General features: G+C 28.5%; 1 protein-coding gene and 1 non-coding gene across 2 annotated transcripts in view; both read left to right on the top strand.

The window, feature by feature from the left end:
* LOC134326266 (zinc finger protein 271-like) overlaps positions 1 to 24,945 on the top strand; it is a gene marked incomplete at its 5' end in the record, with an annotated part of 96,691 nt that overhangs the window by 19,928 nt on the left and 51,818 nt on the right. The gene's annotated exons all lie outside the window — the stretch shown is intronic.
* trnan-guu (transfer RNA asparagine (anticodon GUU)) lies at positions 5,709 to 5,782 on the top strand. The gene has a single exon. It is a non-coding gene; the product is annotated as a tRNA-Asn (tRNA).

The raw sequence follows: 24,945 nt of genomic DNA, 5'->3' as shown, positions 1-24,945 counted from the left end.
GAATCGGGTATGTGGGTATACGCCCTACCTTTTTACGTAGGCCGCATAGCTCAGTTGGTTAGAGCGTGGTGCTAATAACGCCAAGGTCGTGGGTTTGATCCCTGTACGGGCCACACCCTCTTTTGAACTTAAACTAACAAACAAGTGAGCTTTCTCTAACTAGGAGGTCCTATTGACCTGGTCTTCAAATGTTGTCTCTGACAAGTGTTAAACTGCACAACCCAACAAGTTAAAATAACCCATCATGTCTTCTGTCCAGTATTTACACAGTGCTGGTTGCCAAATAACACATTTTCACCTGCAATCGGCCTTTTCTTTCCTGTATACCAAATACAGTCACCGGTGCAGGTCTACAACACGTTACAAAAACACTTGGGACAAAAAAACCATAAACACTCTCTCATTTTTATATATTATAAAAATAAAATAATAATAATAATAATAAAGTCACAAATCTGTACACAAGCAACAAGCTGTAATTTATTTCTAGCACCACTAGATGAAAACGATGTTTGTACAACATTTTAAACTTGTGTTAAAGTAAGAGGCTATTCATTTATGCAAACTTAGCATTCATAATATTAAGAATTCTTGACATTTGATGATTAATGATCATATCAGAATCAGAATCAGAATCAGAATCGGGCTTTATTGGCCAAGTATGCTCACACATACAAGGAATTTGTTTTTGGTTACACAGATGCTTGCAGTGCACGAAAAATACAGTAAAGACAATCTTATTCACACAGCTTACACTCTCTCTAACACACACATTCATACCTGTAAACATAGAAAACATTGTAAACATTTAGCATGTGCAATTTACATTGAGGTTTTAAAAAAGGTGCAGTTTTGTGCAATATAAAAACTATAGAAAATAGAAAAAAATATATAAATAAAAAATGGAAGTAAAAGTGAAAATCCTGTGTATGCTATTACATAAATTAAATAGGTAGTTTTGATGTGCAAGAGTCCCGGGCATTAACAGTACAGTAGTGTTCAATTGTTCATGAGCGTAATGGAGTTTGGATAAAAGCTTCTCTGTAGCCTGGTCGTTCGGGTCTTCATGTGGCTGAAGCGTCGGCCTGATGGAAGGCACCGAAACAGGTGATGGCCAGGATGAGACGGGTCAGTGATGATTTTCTCTGCACGCTTCCTGGTTCTGGAGGCATGCAGGTCCAGCAGTGTGGGCAGCTTTACACCGATGGTCCTCTTTGCAGACTTGATGATGCGCTGCAGTCTCTTGGTGTCATGTTTTGTGACAGCGCTGCCCCACACTGTGATGGATGTGGTGACGATGGACTCTATGATGGCTGTGTAGAACTGCACCATCAGCTCTTGGGGTAGGTTGAACTTCCTCAGCTGGTACAGGAAGTACATTCTCTGTTGAGCCCTCTTGATGATGGAGTTGATGTTGCTGTCCCACTTCAGGTCCTTGGAGATCGTTGTGCCCAGGAACTTGTAGGACTCCACAGCCATCAGTTCTGTCTAGGATGGTGAGTGCTGGCAGGGTTGGGGGGCTCCTCCTGAAGTCCACGGTCATCTCAACTGTTTTAGCTGTGTTCAGCTCCAGATTGTTCTGACTGCTCCAGAGGACAACCTGATCAACCACCCGTCTATAAGCAGACTCATCACTGTCACTAATGAGACCACTGATGGTCAGTACCGCGTTACTTAGTAACGCGTTACTCTAATCTGACCACATTTTTCAGTAACGAGTAATCTAACGCGTTACTATTTCCAATCCAGTAATCAGATTAAAGTTACTTATCCAAGTTACTGTGCGTTACTATTTTTGTCATTTTCCTTAGTGAAAAGATATTTTTGCTTTCTTCTTGGCAGGGGCGGAGCCAGGGGGTGGCCAATGGTTGCCATGGCCACCATAAAGTAATCTTCGGCCACCCCTCTGGCCCCCCCACCACCGCTTTGCCGGCAATTTTTTTTGCGGAAGCATTTCTGCAGGCAGGAGCAGCGCACCTCAGATGAGTAGTTCTTCACCAAAACAGTGCAGTAATACACTCAACATAAATGTCAACCACCAACACCATTACAGAAGAAGTACTATTTAGTAGTATTCGTGGCGCGCTACGAGTAAAAGCGCCAGCTGGCTCTGCGCATTCCAGTGTTGCCAGATTGGGCGATTATCCGCCAAATTGGGCGGATTTTGTTGGAAAACAATTTAATAGCAGGTAAATAACACTTCTATTTAAAAGAAAATCTTCCGTTTTAAGAAGCTCAAGCATTGTAGAAGGCTATTAAAAGTAAAGTCAATTTTCAATGCTGATTTAGTAATAGTGTTGGTCAGTCTGTATCATATTCTTGAAAGAAAATTAAAATTTGTTTTCCATGCATTCACACTAGCATGTTCTGGGATTCAATTAAGTCTCATCAGTGCACACAAGTTGGCAGCCAAATGATAAAGTATTGCAAAGGAATATCTTTGAAATATTCCGCATTATATAACTAATAAAGTAACTTGTAATATAACTTAGTTACTTTTAAAATCAAGTAATCCATAAAGTAACTAAGTTACTTTTTAAAGGAGTAATCAGTAATCAGATTACTTTTTCAAGGTAACTAAGCCATCACTGGATGAGACCAATGACTGTAGTGTCATCTGCAAACTTCAGGATTTTAACAGAGGAGTCCATGGAGGTACAGTCATTTGTGTACAGCGAGAAGAGCAGTGGGGAGAGTACACAACCCTGTGGGGCACCCGTGCTGATGGTTCGGGTCCCTGAAGTACACTTTCCCAGCCTCACCTGCTGTTTTCTGCCAGTAAGAAAGTCAGTTATCCACTGGCAGGTGGAGGCTGGTACGCTGAGTTCAGTCAGTTTGCTGTGTAGTTGTGCTGGAATAATTGTGTTGAAGGCTGAGCTGAAGTCCAGGAAAAGAATTCTTGCATAAGTTCCCGGGTGATCAAGGTGTTGAAGGATGAAGTGGAGACCCATGTTCACTGCATCGTCCACCGACCGGTTGGCCCGATAGGCAAATTGCAGGGGGTCTAGCAGGGGGTCCGTGATTTCCTTAATGTGGTTGAGAACCAGTCTTTCAAAGGACTTCATGACCACAGAGGTCAGGGCAACAGGTCTGTAGTCATTTAGTCCTGTGGTAGTTGACTTTTTGGGAATGGGTATTATTGTGGAGCATTTAAAACAGGATGGAACCACACACAGCTCCAGTGATCTGTTGAAGATCTTAGTGAAGACAGGTGCAAGCTGGTCTGCACAGGTCCTCAGGCCCTGGGCCTTCTTGACTTTCTGTTTTTTAAAAAGTCTCAGCACGTCTTCCTCGCAGATCTTCAGGCAGGCTGGATGGGTGGCTGATAGTCAGATGGGTGTGAAGTGGTGTTGGATGGGAGCTCGTTGCTGGGCTGTTCAAACCTGCAGTAGAATCTGTTAAGGTCGTCGGCCAGTTGACGATCTCCATTGTCTGTGTAGGTGGCCTTTTGTAGCTGGTGATGTTCTGCAGACACCTCCAGGCGGTTGATGGCTCATTTGTGGACATCATACTGCTTAGCTTGTTGGAGTATGGGCCCTCTCCGGAACAAAACTATGTCGGGACTCCAGTGAAGGTGAGCCAGGATGCGATGAAGGCGATCACCGAATCCGGAAAGCCCACCTTTCCACTGAGCATGCTGGTGCTCACGTCCTCTTCTTCCTCGGACAAAGGAGGAAATGCCCCTCGAGCCCAGTGCCACGTTTTAGAGTGTAATGTTTTTTGGGGTGTTTTACTGTTACCACAGCAGTACATTGTTGTTTAGCCTAGGGGCAAGTTTAAGTTGATTTTGTATAATGGGTTTTTAAGTTATAAGTTTAAAAGATTTTTTTTACGAATATTTACATTTTTTTTACTCAATCACAGAATATGTTTCATTTCGGGTGCAAATGTTTATATGCCATGACCACGTGTTGTTCATGGGTTTGTATCGGTGAGTAATGTTCTCGTAAATAGTGTTTTTTGCCGTTGCGCTCGTGTGTGATATGTTCATGTTGTTAATAAATGGCGAATTGTTGAGAAAAACAGGTTTTTCTTCCATTCTGGAACCTTTTCACCCATGTTTAGGGGAAAAAATTACCAAAGAGTCTCAGATTACCAAAGGGTTTTTTTAGGGTTTTAAGCCAAACCAATAGCCCAAACTATACCAAACTCGGCCCAGAGCGTGCGCGGTGGTGAGACGCATGACATCACACGGTCCTTTTTCGTCTAGCTCAAATAAAAAAAAAAACATGTTTAGGGGAAAAAATTACCAAAGCGTCTCGGATTACCAAAGGTTTTTTTTAAGCCAAACCAATAGCCTGAACTTTACCAGATTCGTCCTGGAGGGTCGACCGCGCCAAGCTGCACCAAATGGCACAGTCAGTTTCTGAAAGATTTTTTCGGTAAGGCTCTAACACTGTGATATTTTTTTGGCTGAAAGGGTTAAGTCAAGTGGTAAACGCTTCGGTCACTTGGTGCGGCTTGGCGAGGGGATCACCGTGGACAAGTTTGGTGAAGTTTGGTACTTTGGTTCGACCTAAAAATGATAAAAACCACTTTGGTTATCCGGGTCATTTCGGTGATCCTAACCCCTAAACATTAAGGTTTTGCCAAAACAAAGTCTCAAAACGGAACGTGTCATTTGATGCGTCTCGGCACGGCAGACCCTCCTGTACAGTTTTGGTAAGGTTTCGACCTTGGGTTCATCCAAAAAAAATACTAACCCAGCACCTTTAGTTCCCTACTTTGGGAACGATGACACTTGGGGACAAACTGATGCCATCTGGGCGACCCACTCATCGCGGCGGTGTTGTATATGACATCAGTTGGGCTCAAAACGACCTGGGAGGCTGTCATGACTGTTTGGTAATCTAATACCAGTTTTGTAATCCCACCCTTTCCAGCTCGAAATTTGAATTTTTGGCAATCTGACACCGCCGTCGTGCCTCACTCGACCCTATAGGGTTGCGCTTCAGGTTTCATGTCGCCAAGACCTTTTTTCAGGCCTCCGATCTAAAAAGCGACCTCACAGTCACGTCCGAACCATTTATAAAGGTCATGTCACGTTCATTAGGTGAAATGAAGCCAGAATTAAAGTATTCTTACTTTCAGTGATTAAATTACTCAGGTTAGAAAGTCCTGATACACAGCACATGCTCACCTGACTCTCTCTCAACCATGCTAACTTTAATCGTTAAAGTTGGTGTGGCCAGTACGGGGATCGAACCCGTGGCGTTATTAGCACCACGCTCTAACCAACTGAGGTAACCGGCCAGTTAATCTGTTCTCTCTTTAGATCTTTGTACATAATTCTACACTAACTCCATTCAACCAGCTGCATGGCAGCACAAAAACAATTTGAGATTATGCACACTTACAGTGAAGATCTGCAGAAATGAGCATCTCCTAAACTGAATTTGGTCGTTATTGTACCAGAAATGCTTTTCATGTTATTTTAATGATCCGAGATCTTAGTCCTACTTCAGACATCATTGTCTGGTCATTTCTTATGTTCAGACTTTCTTAATACACATCTAAGAGGTTTTGTGGGTTCTTATATGTGTGAACTATCTAAACTATACTGTATTGTGGTACATTTATTCAGCCTTCATCAGTTTAGACCCGCCCACTTAACCACCAATTTGCCTCCACAGTGAGCTTGGATAGAGAGAGAATATATTATTTGTGTGTACGTCCAATGAAACAGCTGTGCTGTTGGCTGTGCGCATGTCTCTGTGGCACAATCGGTTAGCGCGTTCGGCTGTTAACCGAAAGGTTGGTGGTTCGAGCCCACCCAGGGACGAGAGTCTTTTATTGCACAACCTGCCTGATGATCAAACAATTAAACTTCAGTGTATATTATCTGGAAACAGATGCTCTTCATATAGAAATAGGCTTTACATTTGCTTGATGGTAATAACTCTTAGTGAAGTGTAAACGAACAGTTAAACATCAATTCAGGTTGTTTTTAGTTCAACTGGGAAAAAATATTAACAGTAGCTAAACTTCCTAAAACCCAGAATCCTACATTCATTCAACAAAGTTCACAAACTACATGATTTAATGAGTGAAAACTTGATGTTTTGAGCCCCTCTGGTGTGCAGGCTGGTACTGTGTATCAGCACTACTTACTGTGTGCAGGACCTGAGTCGTATCTGCTCCAGTCACTGGTCTGCAGCATTAAGCTCAGTCAGGAACTTTAAGAAATATACAGTTTAGATAGTTCACACATATAAGAACCCACAAAACCTCTTAGATGTGTATTAAGAAAGTCTGAACATAAGAAATGACTAGACAGTGATGTCTGAAGTAGGACTGAGATCTTGGATCATTAAAATAACATGAAACTGCTGCATTTCTGATGCAATAACAAACAAATTCAGTTTAGTAGAGCACTCAGTTTTGCAGATCTTCACTGACAGTGTGCAGAATCTCAAATTGTTTTTGTGCTACAATGCAGCTGGTTGAATGGAGTTAGAGTAGAATTATGTACAAAGATCTAAAGGGAATAGCTGAATGGCCGGTTAGCTGAGTTGGTTAGAGCGTGGTGCTAATACCATGTTTGCGGGTTCGATCCCTGTATGGGCCACACTCAGTTTAATGATTAAAAGTAGCATGGTTGAGAGAGAGTCAGGTGAGCATATTCTGTGTATCAGGACTTTCTAACCTGAGTAATTTAATCACTGAAAGTAAGAATATCACCCTGTTCTTCTGCCATCTTTAATTCTGGCTTCATTTCACCTAATGAACGTGGCATGATCTTTATAAATGGTTACAATCAATTTTGTCAATGGCAAAGATAAATAAATAAATTAAAAGAGAACTGCTGTGTAATTTAGTGAATTCTTGCACTGCACAAGGCAGAAGACTAAAAGAAATTTAGAGCGTGTAGAATAAAAGTATTAGGAAAGTATGAGGTTAAAAGCATCAGCTTTTATTTATTCTTAAAAGAAAAATACATTAACCTCAGTCATCTCACACGAAGATCTGTTCTGCTTAACAACAGTAAAGCTCTCCATCGTTTCTGTGTGGCAGCTCCATAACTGAAGGGCTGTCAGTGTAGAATCGGGTATGTGGGTATACGCCCTGCCCTTGTACACAGGCTGGTTAGCTCAGTTGGTTAGAGCGTGGTGCTGATCGCGGGTTCAATCCCTGTACGTGCCACTGTCTCCTTTGGACTTAAACTAACAAACAAGTGATCCTTCTCTAACTAGCAGGTCATATTGACCTGGGCTCCAAACGTTGTCTCTGACAAGTGTGAGATCTTTTTAATGCCCCTCTCATTCAGGTCAGAAACATGCCATTATTTCAATTAGCCAAACTTAATGACCCTTCTGTAAATGGTTTAATGTGCACACTGCTGCTACTGGCTTGTTTTTCTTTTCTACAATGTAAGTTCATACCTTCAGGTTCATGTTATTTGAGATCTCTACATAGATTTCTTCCTCATGTACAGAAAGACGCAGTTCAGTTTGAGAAGCTCACAGCGGGAGAGCGAGTGAGTCTGCGCGTTTAAATGAATCAAATGAGTCGATTCTTTAATCCGGTTCTTTAAGTCAAAAGACGAGAATAGAAAGAGTCGATTCACTAAGTTGATAGTACTCAGCAATGAGCCGTTAGAAGCTGAAGGAGTCGATTCTTTTTGATGAAGTCAACATTTTATATGTTATACAAACTACTTAAAAGAGTCGGATCAATATCATTATGCCTAGTTCACACTACACGATTTTTGCCCTGATTTTCACTCGGCGATTGATTTTCCGGGTCTGGAGCAACTCAGCGTTTGCTCGGCGATCAAAACTCGGCTCTCAGTCGCAAAGTGTGAACTATCCAACAACTCGACCTGCCTGGCTCGCCGAGCGCTCAGCGACTGGATTGAGTTTACTAGCACGATCTCAGACGGGCAACTGGGAATGAGTGACATGTCGAACAGCCAATGAGAACGTAAGATACAGCGTGAGGGGAAATGCAGGAGAGGACAGGGGACAGGGGCTTAATTAATATAGTTTATATCAGGATACACCGGCACACACACGTTTTACAGTATTTCTGATTTGATCGTCCTCTACAAAACATAATACCCACGCTGCATTGCAAAACTTACTACAAAACAAGCCATATACTGTTCGTGTTGCCAAATCCCCTCAGATTCATTTATTTTTCCTCCTTGATATTACGCTGCACATTAGCGCACAACCCTTTGATCTCTCGCTACTTGTTGACGTTCATTTTTTTGGACGTGTTATCATTAAACTTCTCGTCACTTCTCACGTGTGTTTTTGGAAAAAAAAAAAGAAAGAAAGAAAGAAAAAAGGGAGACCAGAGAAGCTCGTCTGCGATTCCAGTTGGTGATGGATCGTGTAGTGTGAAACCCCCTATCGCCGATCAGTCGTGTAGTGTGAAATATACACCGACTGAAGGACTCCCGAGTGCAAGAGATTCAGTCGTGTAGTGTGAAATATACACCGACCGAAAGACTCCCGAGTGCAGGAGATTCAGTCGTGTAGTGTGAAATATACACCGACTGAAAGACTCCCGAGTGCAAGAGATTCAGTCGTGTAGTGTGAAATATACACCGACTGAAAGACTCCCGAGTGCAAGAGATTCAGTCGTGTAGTGTGAAATATACACCGACTGAAAGACTCCCGAGTGCAGGAGATTCAGTCGTGTAGTGTGAAATATACACCGACCGAAAGACTCCCGAGTGCAGGAGATTCAGTCGTGTAGTGTGAAATATACACCGACCGAAAGACTCCCGAGTGCAGGAGATTCAGTCGTGTAGTGTGAAATATACACCGACCGAAAGACTCCCGAGTGCAGGAGATTCAGTCGTGTAGTGTGAAATATACACCGACCGAAAGACTCCCGAGTGCAGGAGATTCAGTCGTGTAGTGTGAAATATACACCGACCGAAAGACTCCCGAGTGCAGGAGATTCAGTCGTGTAGTGTGAAATATACACCGACCGAAAGACTCCCGAGTGCAAGAGATTCAGTCGTGTAGTGTGAAATATACACCGACTGAAGGACTCCCGAGTGCAAGAGATTCAGTCGTGTAGTGTGAAATATACACCGACTGAAGGACTCCCGAGTGCAAGAGATTCAGTCGTGTAGTGTGAAATATACACCGACTGAAGGACTCCCGAGTGCAGGAGATTCAGTCGTGTAGTGTGAAATATACACCGACTGAAAGACTCCCGAGTGCAAGAGATTCAGTCGTGTAGTGTGAAATATACACCGACTGAAGGACTCCCGAGTGCAAGAGATTCAGTCGTGTAGTGTGAAATATACACCGACTGAAGGACTCCCGAGTGCAGGAGATTCAGTCGTATAGTGTGAAATATACACCGACTGAAAGACTCCCGAGTGCAAGAGATTCAGTCGTGTAGTGTGAAATATACACCGACTGAAGGACTCCCGAGTGCAAGAGATTCAGTCGTGTAGTGTGAAATATACACCGACTGAAGGACTCCCGAGTGCAGGAGATTCAGTCGTGTAGTGTGAAATATACACCGACTGAAGGACTCCCGAGTGCAGGAGATTCAGTCGTGTAGTGTGAAATATACACCGACTGAAAGACTCCCGAGTGCAAGAGATTCAGTCGTGTAGTGTGAAATATACACCGACTGAAAGACTCCCGAGTGCAAGAGATTCAGTCGTGTAGTGTGAAATATACACCGACTGAAAGACTCCCGAGTGCAAGAGATTCAGTCGTGTAGTGTGAACTGTACAGCGACCTGACGACTTGGAAAGTCGTGTAGTGTGAACTTGGCATTAGCTGTCATTTAAAAATGAATCGCGGGTCAATACAAAGACAAACCATCTCATCTAATGCAAAATAGAATAAATAATGTATAACAGTTTAATGATGCATCATACATACAGTGAAGCAAAACACAAAACCCCTAAACTTGTAAAAAGCTTCACTTAAATAATAATAAAATGTCAAAAATACATCAAATCACCGAAATATTATCTACATAACACAAACAGCAAAAACATGTGAATGTGGAAGCGTGTGTGTGTGTGTGTGTGTGTGTATGTTTATGAATATTAATAGAATAGATACGTATGTTAGACACGTATAGATACATGAAGTGATGTAGACACTGATGGTCTGACCGATGAGCTGTCTGTTCTGACCTGCTGTTTAAGCCCGGCTAGCTCAGTCGGTAGAGCATGAGACCCTTAATCTCAGGGTCGTGGGTTCGAGCCCCACGTTGGGTGAGTATCTTCATTTAACATCTACTGAAACCAAAAGGACGTTCTTCCACTTTGGACAGCCGGTCTCTGGTGACTTATCAGGTGGATGTTTGTGCTTGTAGGACTGTTGTTTACTGGATGGTTTTCAGTTACTTATTTCCACTATTCTGTGGGACTACACGTTGTTGTTGTGTCTCATATCCGTTTGATCAACAGGCAGGTTGTGCAATAAAAGGCCTGGGTGAGCTCGAACCACCAACTGTTCGGTTAACAGCCGAACACGCTAACCGATTGCGCCACAGAGACACAGACGTTTCATTGGATGGTACACATGGGTCACATGACTGGCTAAGGTTTACCTCAGGCTATACCACCCTGTTTATAATTTCACCCCTAGGAATATTTATATAACGGGCACTTAAGGCCCAGAAAGAAAGACACCCAGGTTCGAACACACTTGGAGACCAGAGACGTACTTCCAACACTTAGTTAATTTTATTAACAATTGTTTACAAAAGTTTCCACATGACAAGCCATGTTCTGAGACAGACACAATTAGTATAAAATGATTAGCCACATCACATTTAATACTCTATGGGTCCATTTACAATTTATGAACAAAACTGAGGCAGAAGGAACAGGGCTGAGGGCTTACCACGGCAGCGGAAAATATGGAAGTAAAGAAATCTCCTACACTACACACCACACGTGATCACACCGCACACCTCAATAACACCCAACGTGCTCTAGACTGCAGGGCAAGTGAAAAGGGTTCCACCACCAAAGTCTGTCTGCCTCCTGCTTTGGCCCACAGCTCCTGTCCGACCAGAGGAAAAGAAAGAAATCAAATAATTCTCCAATACAATAAACCATAAATCAAAATAAATGAAAACAATCATATAAACAAAATGTATTTATACAAAACAATAACTCAAAATACGACTCAGACGAAACAGTAGTTCCAGCAGAACACTATTGCCGGCAAAACAGTTCTTCAGGCAAAACAGCAGCACGCAGGAAACTGGAACCGAGCCAACATGATCCAGGCTAAAAGACCAGGATACAGCAATGCAGTTTTCAGCACAGTGAAAGTCAGAGTACAGACCAGCAGGCACAACAGCTACCGTAGTCACAGTAGTGTAACATGGCCGCTATTTCCACTCGACTGGAGGCGAAACACGCCAACAGAAATGCAGAGAGAACCCGCAACATAGCACCGGTACTACCAAACACAAGCCCACATGGCTTTTAATTGTTAAGAAGCGATTCACCGGGAGACACGAAGCCAAACTCGTCCATGCTGAAAGCCACCGGCACGGACGTCAGATGCCCCGGAGGAGGAAACAGCAGGAAGTGCCCCACAGGTAGTCAACCAATGCCCATACTTATAGCATGGGAAAGGACCGCCAGCAATTTAAAGGTACCTACAAATCATCCTCAGCTGGAGAGCAATTTAGATCAAATCAACACAAAACCCCATACTGATACAATAAGTTTTTTTTATTTTTAGCACCTGGTCAGGGTCACGGTGGGTCCTTCTTTACTTGTTAACACTGAATGTAAATCAGGAACACATGCTGCACAATTTTTTGAAGGTAACCAATTATCATTGAGTTTAGTTTTAAATAATACACACATCTACTTTTTATGTCTCATCCTGCAACTGTTTCACATGTCTTTTTATCTAAAGAAATATTTTATAGGAGAGATGCTACATTTACCCGTCCTGCTCCTACTACAGGAAATTATAATGTAAATATTACAATAAATAAATAATAATAACTCTGTTTAACTGCCTTGGACATTAGCTTTGATGAAGAAAAAGCCGCTGGGTCAGTGTGTAACAGGAGGTTTGGAGTGAAGGTGGGTGTGTGTGGATAAAAGTCTCCCATCCAAGTACTAACCAGGACCGACCCGGCTTAGCTTCCGAGATTAGGTGTTCTCAGGGTGGTATGGCCATAAACTAGAGATGTTGTAAACAAGCTGCTTCTTATAGACGTCCGTCGTTCAGCCTTTCACTCCGCTGTGTGTCGTCTTTTACTTTCTCTGTTCTACACGCAGCTTTTCAAATAAAAGATCCTGAAACAGAGACAAAACACACAGAGAACCACACACACCGCTCAGCTGCTGCTGCTGATCCTCTTTCACCTGCATTTAGTACAAAACAAGTTTATTCCTTAATTATTTGTCTCTATACTAGAGGAGCGACTCTGTTCTTTTAGTTCATTTCAATAGAGTCGTTCAATAGAATCGGTTCGTTCCCCCCAACACTGTAGCTGAGAGATACAGGGCTAATGGAGATGTTTAAAGCTGCTGTTCAACTCCAGTCCAGTTGGTGGCGCTGGTGCGTCTTAAGTTGTTCTGCTAACCGCCATTAAACATCATAAGAAGAACAAGAAGCTGCTGCGTTTGTACTGTAGAGCCTCATCTGTAAGTAAAATATGTATTTAATTATAACCCTTATATTTAATTATAACCACATTCTAATTAATAATAAAACTAGAGTTCATAATAAAACATCACTGTGAGGATGAGGAGCTTTAACTCCAGTTTTATTTAAACAAACTCTTAGCTGCTCCGCTAACTGTTAGCATCACACATGATTCAGTACTGATGAACCGATTCATTGAACCGATGAATTAGTCGATTGTAACGGATTCAGAGTTTATTCATTATTAAATCTAACATTTTGATATAAACGCGTCACATTTTCAGCTTTGTTTACAGTTTTTAATGTTTGATAGAAACAGCGAGTTCTTGTAGCTTTGTTTACAGGTTGTTTTACAGGTTTATAGTAAAAGTTAAAAGTATTAGTACAGCACTGTTATTGGGAGTGGATGAGAAACTAGATGTAAAGAACATCAGACTTCATCATTTCACTTTGGACCACAAAACCACTTCCACCAAACTCAAAGGGTTGTTTCCCAGACAGGGATTAAGGCTTATAGTCCAGGACTACATTTAGCTTTAAATAGAGAATCTCCATTCAAAATGCTGTGTAGTCTAGGACTAGGCTTAATCCCTGTCTGTGAAACCAACCCAAAAAGTTCTATTAGAAGTCTTTTCTGTCTGATGCTGCTCAGTCCCACAATAGTTTCAACATTTTCACTCTGTTTACAGCCTCACAGCATTAAAAATAAACAGTTAAAACAGTCTGAAAGAGTATTCCTGGATTTCTCTTTAATAGGGAATAAAGTACATTTGTCTATCTGTCTGTCTGCCTGTCAGATCTTTTAATAATGCAGTCAGCAGAAGAGGGACACGTCACCCCCATAGATCTACAAAATGAAGGATTCCAAGAGAAACTAATAAAAAAGGAGGAGGAAGAAGATGGAAGTTACTTCTGTAAGTAAATGTGGAGCAATTTGCCATGTTAGTACAGTACAGTGTGGTTAGTATAGTAGAAATAATAAGAGAATGTGGATAGTGGGATTAGAACCTGTACTGTACCGTACTGTCATGTGGAGAAGTGCTGATACTTCCAGTCTGGATTAAATCTAAGTAGTATTTATTTGTGGGAACTAAACCCACAACCTTCAGTTTCCTCCAGTTGTTGAGTTTCTTCTTCACATGTTGATGAATTTCAGGTGAAGGATCTTTAATCCCTGTGGAACACGTCACCTCTGAGGAACACCTCACCCCAGAGGACCAACAGTGTGGAGGTTTCCAGATGAAGCCTGTGAAGAAGGAAGAACCTGAAGATAAAGATGAACTCAGTAAGATATTTTTTATCTTGAGTAAAATAAGATTTGGATTGAATAGAATCAGAGGAACCTGGGATGAAGCATCATACAGTGAAAGCTTGTATTGTGCTCATGCAGATCAGTGTGAGCAGGAAATGATGAATGCAGGATGAATCACGTTACAGGACTTTAGCATCAGATCTCAGTTTAACAATTACTAACAGTATTTATTATTTATAATGTTATAAATGTATTTGATTATTTATAATGTTATAAATGTATTTATTATTTATAATGTTATAAATGTATTTGATTATTTATAATGTTATAAATGTATTTGATTATTTATAATGTTATAAATGTATATGATTATTTATAATGTTATAAATGTATATTATTATTTATAATGTTATAAATGTATTTGATTATTTATAATGTTATAAATGTATTTGATTATTTATAATGTTATAAATGTATTTGATTATTTATAATGTTATTAATGTATTTGATTATTTATAATGTTATAAATGTATTTGATTATTTATAATGTTATAAATGTATTTGATTATTTATAATGTTATAAATGTATTAGATTTTTTTAAATGTTATAAATGTATTTGATTATTTATAATGTTATAAATGTATTTGATTATTTATAATGTTATAAATGTATTTGATTATTTATAATGTTATAAATGTATTTGATTATTTATAATGTTATAAATGTATTTGATTATTTATAATGTTATAAATGTATTTGATTATTTATAATGTTATAAATGTATTTGATTATTTATAATGTTATAAATGTATTTGATTATTTATAATGTTATAAATGTATTTGATTATTTATAATGTTATAAATGTATTTGATTATTTATAATGTTATAAATGTATTTGATTATTTATAATGTTATAAATGTATTTGATTATTTATAATGTTATAAATGTATTTATTATTTATAATGTTATAAATGTATTTATTATTTATAATGTTATAAATGTATTTATTATTTATAATGTTATAAATGTATTTGATTATTTATAATGTTATAAATGTATTTGATTATTTATAATGTTATAAATGTATTTGATTATTTATAATGTTATAAATGTGTTTGATGATTTATAAAGTTATAAATGTATTTATTATTTATAATGTTATAAATGTATTTGATTTATATAATGTTATAAATGTATTTGATGATTTATAAAGTTATAAATGTATTTGATGATTTATAAAGTTATAAATGTATTTGATTATTTATAATGTTATAAATGTATTTATTATTTATAATGTTATAAATGTATTTATTATTTATAATGTTATAAATGTATTTGATTATTTATAATGTTATAAATGTATTTATTATTTATAATGTTATTAATGTATTTGATTATTTATAATGTTATAAATGTGTTTGATGATTTATAAAGTTATAAATGTATTTGCTTATTTATAATGTTATAAATGTATTTGATTTATATAATGTTATAAATGTATTTGATGATTTATAAAGTTATAAATGTATTTATTATTTATAATGTTATAAATGTATTTGATTTATATAATGTTATAAATGTATTTGATGATTTATAAAGTTATAAATGTATTTGATGATTTATAAAGTTATAAATGTATTTGATTATTTATAATGTTATAAATGTATTTATTATTTATAATGTTATAAATGTATTTATTATTTATAATGTTATAAATGTATTTGATTATTTATAATGTTATAAATGTATTTATTATTTATAATGTTATTAATGTATTTGATTATTTATAATGTTATAAATGTATTTGATTATTTATAATGTTATAAATGTACTTGATTATTTATAATGTTATAAATGTATTTATTATTTATAATGTTATTAATGTATTTGATTATTTATAATGTTATAAATGTATTTGATGATTTATAAAGTTATAAATGTATTTGCTTATTTATAATGTTATAAATGTATTTGATTATTTATAATGTTATAAATGTATTTGATTATTTATAATGTTATAAATGTATTTGATTATTTATAATGTTATAAATGTATATGATTATTTATAATGTTATAAATGTATATGATTATTTATAATGTTATAAATGTATTTGATTATTTATAATGTTATAAATGTATTTATTATTTATAATGTTATAAATGTATTTGATTATTTATAATGTTATAAATGTATTTATTATTTATAATGTTATAAATGTATTAGATTATTTATAATGTTATAAATGTATTTGATTATTTATAATGTTATAAATGTATATGATTATTTATAATGTTATAAATGTATATTATTATTTATAATGTTATAAATGTATTTGATTATTTATAATGTTATAAATGTATTTGATTATTTATAATGTTATAAATGTATTTGATTATTTATAATGTTATTAATGTATTTGATTATTTATAATGTTATAAATGTATTTGATTATTTATAATGTTATAAATGTATTTGATTATTTATAATGTTATAAATGTATTAGATTTTTTTAAATGTTATAAATGTATTTGATTATTTATAATGTTATAAATGTATTTGATTATTTATAATGTTATAAATGTATTTGATTATTTATAATGTTATAAATGTATTTGATTATTTATAATGTTATAAATGTATTTGATTATTTATAATGTTATAAATGTATTTATTATTTATAATGTTATAAATGTATTTGATTTATATAATGTTATAAATGTATTTGATGATTTATAAAGTTATAAATGCATTTGATGATTTATAAAGTTATAAATGTATTTGATTATTTATAATGTTATAAATGTATTTATTATTTATAATGTTATAAATGTATTTATTATTTATAATGTTATAAATGTATTTATTATTTATAATGTTATAAATGTATTTGATTATTTATAATGTTATAAATGTATTTGATTATTTATAATGTTATAAATGTATTTGATTATTTATAATGTTATAAATGTGTTTGATGATTTATAAAGTTATAAATGTATTTATTATTTATAATGTTATAAATGTATTTGATTTATATAATGTTATAAATGTATTTGATGATTTATAAAGTTATAAATGTATTTGATGATTTATAAAGTTATAAATGTATTTGATTATTTATAATGTTATAAATGTATTTATTATTTATAATGTTATAAATGTATTTATTATTTATAATGTTATAAATGTATTTGATTATTTATAATGTTATAAATGTATTTATTATTTATAATGTTATTAATGTATTTGATTATTTATAATGTTATAAATGTGTTTGATGATTTATAAAGTTATAAATGTATTTGCTTATTTATAATGTTATAAATGTATTTGATTTATATAATGTTATAAATGTATTTGATGATTTATAAAGTTATAAATGTATTTATTATTTATAATGTTATAAATGTATTTGATTTATATAATGTTATAAATGTATTTGATGATTTATAAAGTTATAAATGTATTTGATGATTTATAAAGTTATAAATGTATTTGATTATTTATAATGTTATAAATGTATTTATTATTTATAATGTTATAAATGTATTTATTATTTATAATGTTATAAATGTATTTGATTATTTATAATGTTATAAATGTATTTATTATTTATAATGTTATTAATGTATTTGATTATTTATAATGTTATAAATGTATTTGATTATTTATAATGTTATAAATGTATTTGATGATTTATAAAGTTATAAATGTATTTGCTTATTTATAATGTTATAAATGTATTTGATTATTTATAATGTTATAAATGTATTTGATTATTTATAATGTTATAAATGTATTTGATTATTTATAATGTTATAAATGTATTTGATGATTTATAAAGTTATAAATGTATTTGCTTATTTATAATGTTATAAATGTATTTGATTATTTATAATGTTATAAATGTATTTGATTATTTATAATGTCATAAATGTATTTGATTATTTATAATGTTGTAAATGTATTTAATTATTTATAATGTTATAAATGTATTTGATTATTTATAATGTTATAAATGTATTTGATGATTTATAAAGTTATAAATGTATTTATTATTTATAATGTTATAAATGTATTTGATTTATATAATGTTATAAATGTATTTGATGATTTATAAAGTTATAAATGTATTTGATGATTTATAAAGTTATAAATGTATTTGATTATTTATAATGTTATAAATGTATTTATTATTTATAATGTTATAAATGTATTTATTATTTATAATGTTATAAATGTATTTGATTATTTATAATGTTATAAATGTATTTATTATTTATAATGTTATTAATGTATTTGATTATTTATAATGTTATAAATGTATTTGATTATTTATAATGTTATAAATGTATTTGATTATTTATAATGTTATAAATGTATTTGCTTATTTATAATGTTATAAATGTATTTGATTATTTATAATGTTATAAATGTATTTGATTATTTATAATGTCATAAATGTATTTGATTATTTATAATGTTGTAAATGTATTTAATTATTTATAATGTTATAAATGTATTTGATTATTTATAATGTTATAAATGTATTTGATGATTTATAAAGTTATAAATGTATTTATTATTTATAATGTTATAAATGTATTTGATTTATATAATGTTATAAATGTATTTGATGATTTATAAAGTTATAAATGTATTTGATTATTTATAATGTTATTAATGTATTTGATTATTTATAATGTTATAAATGTATTTGATTATTTATAATGTTATAAATGTATTTGATTATTTATAATGTTATAAATGTATTAGATTTTTTTAAATGTTATAAATGTATTTGATTATTTATAATGTTATAAATGTATTTGATTATTTATAATGTTATAAATGTATTTATTATTTATAATGTTATTAATGTATTTGATTATTTATAATGTTATAAATGTATTTGATGATTTATAAAGTTATAAATGTATTTGCTTATTTATAATGTTATAAATGTATTTGATTATAATGTTATAAATGTATTTGATTATTTATAATGTTATAAATGTATTTGATTATTTATAATGTTATAAATGTATATGATTATTTATAATGTTATAAATGTATATGATTATTTATAATGTTATAAATGTATTTGATGATTTATAAAGTTATAAATGTATTTGATGATTTATAAAGTTATAAATGTATTTGATTATTTATAATGTTATAAATGTATTTATTATTTATAATGTTATAAATGTATTTGATTATTTATAATGTTGTAAATGTATTTAATTATTTATAATGTTATAAATGTATTTGATTATTTATAATGTTATAAATGTATTTGATGATTTATAAAGTTATAAATGTATTTATTATTTATAATGTTATAAATGTATTTGATTTATATAATGTTATAAATGTATTTGATGATTTATAAAGTTATAAATGTATTTGATGATTTATAATGTTATAAATGTATTTATTATTTATAATGTTATTAATGTATTTGATTATTTATAATGTTATAAATGTATTTGATTATTTATAATGTTATAAATGTATTTGATTATTTATAATGTTATAAATGTATTTGCTTATTTATAATGTTATAAATGTATTTGATTATTTATAATGTTATAAATGTATTTGATTATTTATAATGTCATAAATGTATTTGATTATTTATAATGTTGTAAATGTATTTAATTATTTATAATGTTATAAATGTATTTGATTATTTATAATGTTATAAATGTATTTGATGATTTATAAAGTTATAAATGTATTTATTATTTATAATGTTATAAATGTATTTGATTTATATAATGTTATAAATGTATTTGATGATTTATAAAGTTATAAATGTATTTGATTATTTATAATGTTATTAATGTATTTGATTATTTATAATGTTATAAATGTATTTGATTATTTATAATGTTATAAATGTATTTGATTATTTATAATGTTATAAATGTATTAGATTTTTTTAAATGTTATAAATGTATTTGATTATTTATAATGTTATTAATGTATTTGATTATTTATAATGTTATAAATGTATTTATTATTTATAATGTTATTAATGTATTTGATTATTTATAATGTTATAAATGTATTTGATGATTTATAAAGTTATAAATGTATTTGCTTATTTATAATGTTATAAATGTATTTGATTATTTATAATGTTATAAATGTATTTGATTATTTATAATGTTATAAATGTATTTGATTATTTATAATGTTATAAATGTATATGATTATTTATAATGTTATAAATGTATATGATTATTTATAATGTTATAAATGTATTTGATTATTTATAATGTTATAAATGTATTTATTATTTATAATGTTATAAATGTATTTGATTATTTATAATGTTATAAATGTATTTATTATTTATAATGTTATAAATGTATTAGATTATTTATAATGTTATAAATGTATTTGATTATTTATAATGTTATAAATGTATATGATTATTTATAATGTTATAAATGTATATTATTATTTATAATGTTATAAATGTATTTGATTATTTATAATGTTATAAATGTATTTGATTATTTATAATGTTATAAATGTATTTGATTATTTATAATGTTATAAATGTATTTGATTATTTATAATGTTATAAATGTATTTGATTATTTATAATGTTATAAATGTATTTGATTATTTATAATGTTATAAATGTATTTATTATTTATAATGTTATAAATGTATTTGATTTATATAATGTTATAAATGTATTTGATGATTTATAAAGTTATAAATGCATTTGATGATTTATAAAGTTATAAATGTATTTGATTATTTATAATGTTATAAATGTATTTATTATTTATAATGTTATAAATGTATTTATTATTTATAATGTTATAAATGTATTTGATTATTTATAATGTTATAAATGTATTTGATTATTTATAATGTTATAAATGTATTTGATTATTTATAATGTTATAAATGTGTTTGATGATTTATAAAGTTATAAATGTATTTATTATTTATAATGTTATAAATGTATTTGATTTATATAATGTTATAAATGTATTTGATGATTTATAAAGTTATAAATGTATTTGATGATTTATAAAGTTATAAATGTATTTGATTATTTATAATGTTATAAATGTATTTATTATTTATAATGTTATAAATGTATTTATTATTTATAATGTTATAAATGTATTTGATTATTTATAATGTTATAAATGTATTTGATGATTTATAAAGTTATAAATGTATTTGATGATTTATAAAGTTATAAATGTATTTGATTATTTATAATGTTATAAATGTATTTATTATTTATAATGTTATAAATGTATTTATTATTTATAATGTTATAAATGTATTTGATTATTTATAATGTTATAAATGTATTTATTATTTATAATGTTATTAATGTATTTGATTATTTATAATGTTATAAATGTGTTTGATGATTTATAAAGTTATAAATGTATTTGCTTATTTATAATGTTATAAATGTATTTGATTTATATAATGTTATAAATGTATTTGATGATTTATAAAGTTATAAATGTATTTGATGATTTATAAAGTTATAAATGTATTTGATTATTTATAATGTTATAAATGTATTTGATTATTTATAATGTTATAAATGTATTTATTATTTATAATGTTATAAATGTATTTGATTATTTATAATGTTATAAATGTATTTATTATTTATAATGTTATAAATGTATTAGATTATTTATAATGTTATAAATGTATTTGATTATTTATAATGTTATAAATGTATATGATTATTTATAATGTTATAAATGTATATTATTATTTATAATGTTATAAATGTATTTGATTATTTATAATGTTATAAATGTATTTGATTATTTATAATGTTATAAATGTATTTGATTATTTATAATGTTATTAATGTATTTGATTATTTATAATGTTATAAATGTATTTGATTATTTATAATGTTATAAATGTATTTGATTATTTATAATGTTATAAATGTATTAGATTTTTTTAAATGTTATAAATGTATTTGATTATTTATAATGTTATAAATGTATTTGATTATTTATAATGTTATAAATGTATTTGATTATTTATAATGTTATAAATGTATTTGATTATTTATAATGTTATAAATGTATTTGATTATTTATAATGTTATAAATGTATTTATTATTTATAATGTTATAAATGTATTTGATTTATATAATGTTATAAATGTATTTGATGATTTATAAAGTTATAAATGCATTTGATGATTTATAAAGTTATAAATGTATTTGATTATTTATAATGTTATAAATGTATTTATTATTTATAATGTTATAAATGTATTTATTATTTATAATGTTATAAATGTATTTATTATTTATAATGTTATAAATGTATTTGATTATTTATAATGTTATAAATGTATTTGATTATTTATAATGTTATAAATGTATTTGATTATTTATAATGTTATAAATGTGTTTGATGATTTATAAAGTTATAAATGTATTTATTATTTATAATGTTATAAATGTATTTGATTTATATAATGTTATAAATGTATTTGATGATTTATAAAGTTATAAATGTATTTGATGATTTATAAAGTTATAAATGTATTTGATTATTTATAATGTTATAAATGTATTTATTATTTATAATGTTATAAATGTATTTATTATTTATAATGTTATAAATGTATTTGATTATTTATAATGTTATAAATGTATTTATTATTTATAATGTTATTAATGTATTTGATTATTTATAATGTTATAAATGTGTTTGATGATTTATAAAGTTATAAATGTATTTGCTTATTTATAATGTTATAAATGTATTTGATTTATATAATGTTATAAATGTATTTGATGATTTATAAAGTTATAAATGTATTTATTATTTATAATGTTATAAATGTATTTGATTTATATAATGTTATAAATGTATTTGATGATTTATAAAGTTATAAATGTATTTGATGATTTATAAAGTTATAAATGTATTTGATTATTTATAATGTTATAAATGTATTTATTATTTATAATGTTATAAATGTATTTATTATTTATAATGTTATAAATGTATTTGATTATTTATAATGTTATAAATGTATTTATTATTTATAATGTTATTAATGTATTTGATTATTTATAATGTTATAAATGTATTTGATTATTTATAATGTTATAAATGTATTTGATGATTTATAAAGTTATAAATGTATTTGCTTATTTATAATGTTATAAATGTATTTGATTATTTATAATGTTATAAATGTATTTGATTATTTATAATGTTATAAATGTATTTGATTATTTATAATGTTATAAATGTATTTGATGATTTATAAAGTTATAAATGTATTTGCTTATTTATAATGTTATAAATGTATTTGATTATTTATAATGTTATAAATGTATTTGATTATTTATAATGTCATAAATGTATTTGATTATTTATAATGTTGTAAATGTATTTAATTATTTATAATGTTATAAATGTATTTGATTATTTATAATGTTATAAATGTATTTGATGATTTATAAAGTTATAAATGTATTTATTATTTATAATGTTATAAATGTATTTGATTTATATAATGTTATAAATGTATTTGATGATTTATAAAGTTATAAATGTATTTGATGATTTATAAAGTTATAAATGTATTTGATTATTTATAATGTTATAAATGTATTTATTATTTATAATGTTATAAATGTATTTATTATTTATAATGTTATAAATGTATTTGATTATTTATAATGTTATAAATGTATTTATTATTTATAATGTTATTAATGTATTTGATTATTTATAATGTTATAAATGTATTTGATTATTTATAATGTTATAAATGTATTTGATTATTTATAATGTTATAAATGTATTTGCTTATTTATAATGTTATAAATGTATTTGATTATTTATAATGTTATAAATGTATTTGATTATTTATAATGTCATAAATGTATTTGATTATTTATAATGTTGTAAATGTATTTAATTATTTATAATGTTATAAATGTATTTGATTATTTATAATGTTATAAATGTATTTGATGATTTATAAAGTTATAAATGTATTTATTATTTATAATGTTATAAATGTATTTGATTTATATAATGTTATAAATGTATTTGATGATTTATAAAGTTATAAATGTATTTGATTATTTATAATGTTATTAATGTATTTGATTATTTATAATGTTATAAATGTATTTGATTATTTATAATGTTATAAATGTATTTGATTATTTATAATGTTATAAATGTATTAGATTTTTTTAAATGTTATAAATGTATTTGATTATTTATAATGTTATAAATGTATTTGATTATTTATAATGTTATAAATGTATTTGATTATTTATAATGTTATAAATGTATTTGATTATTTATAATGTTATAAATGTATTTGATTATTTATAATGTTATAAATGTATTTGATGATTTATAAAGTTATAAATGTATTTGCTTATTTATAATGTTATAAATGTATTTGATTATTTATAATGTTATAAATGTATTTGATTATTTATAATGTCATAAATGTATTTGATTATTTATAATGTTGTAAATGTATTTAATTATTTATAATGTTATAAATGTATTTGATTATTTATAATGTTATAAATGTATTTGATGATTTATAAAGTTATAAATGTATTTATTATTTATAATGTTATAAATGTATTTGATTTATATAATGTTATAAATGTATTTGATGATTTATAAAGTTATAAATGTATTTGATGATTTATAAAGTTATAAATGTATTTGATTATTTATAATGTTATAAATGTATTTATTATTTATAATGTTATAAATGTATTTATTATTTATAATGTTATAAATGTATTTGATTATTTATAATGTTATAAATGTATTTATTATTTATAATGTTATTAATGTATTTGATTATTTATAATGTTATAAATGTATTTGATTATTTATAATGTTATAAATGTATTTGATTATTTATAATGTTATAAATGTATTTGCTTATTTATAATGTTATTAATGTATTTGATTATTTATAATGTTATAAATGTATTTGATTATTTATAATGTTATAAATGTATTTGATTATTTATAATGTTATAAATGTATTAGAT

This window comes from Trichomycterus rosablanca, chromosome 14, assembly GCF_030014385.1.
Source record: "Trichomycterus rosablanca isolate fTriRos1 chromosome 14, fTriRos1.hap1, whole genome shotgun sequence".
Classification (NCBI taxonomy): domain Eukaryota; kingdom Metazoa; phylum Chordata; class Actinopteri; order Siluriformes; family Trichomycteridae; genus Trichomycterus; species Trichomycterus rosablanca.
This window is presented reverse-complemented; position numbering and strand designations above follow the sequence as displayed.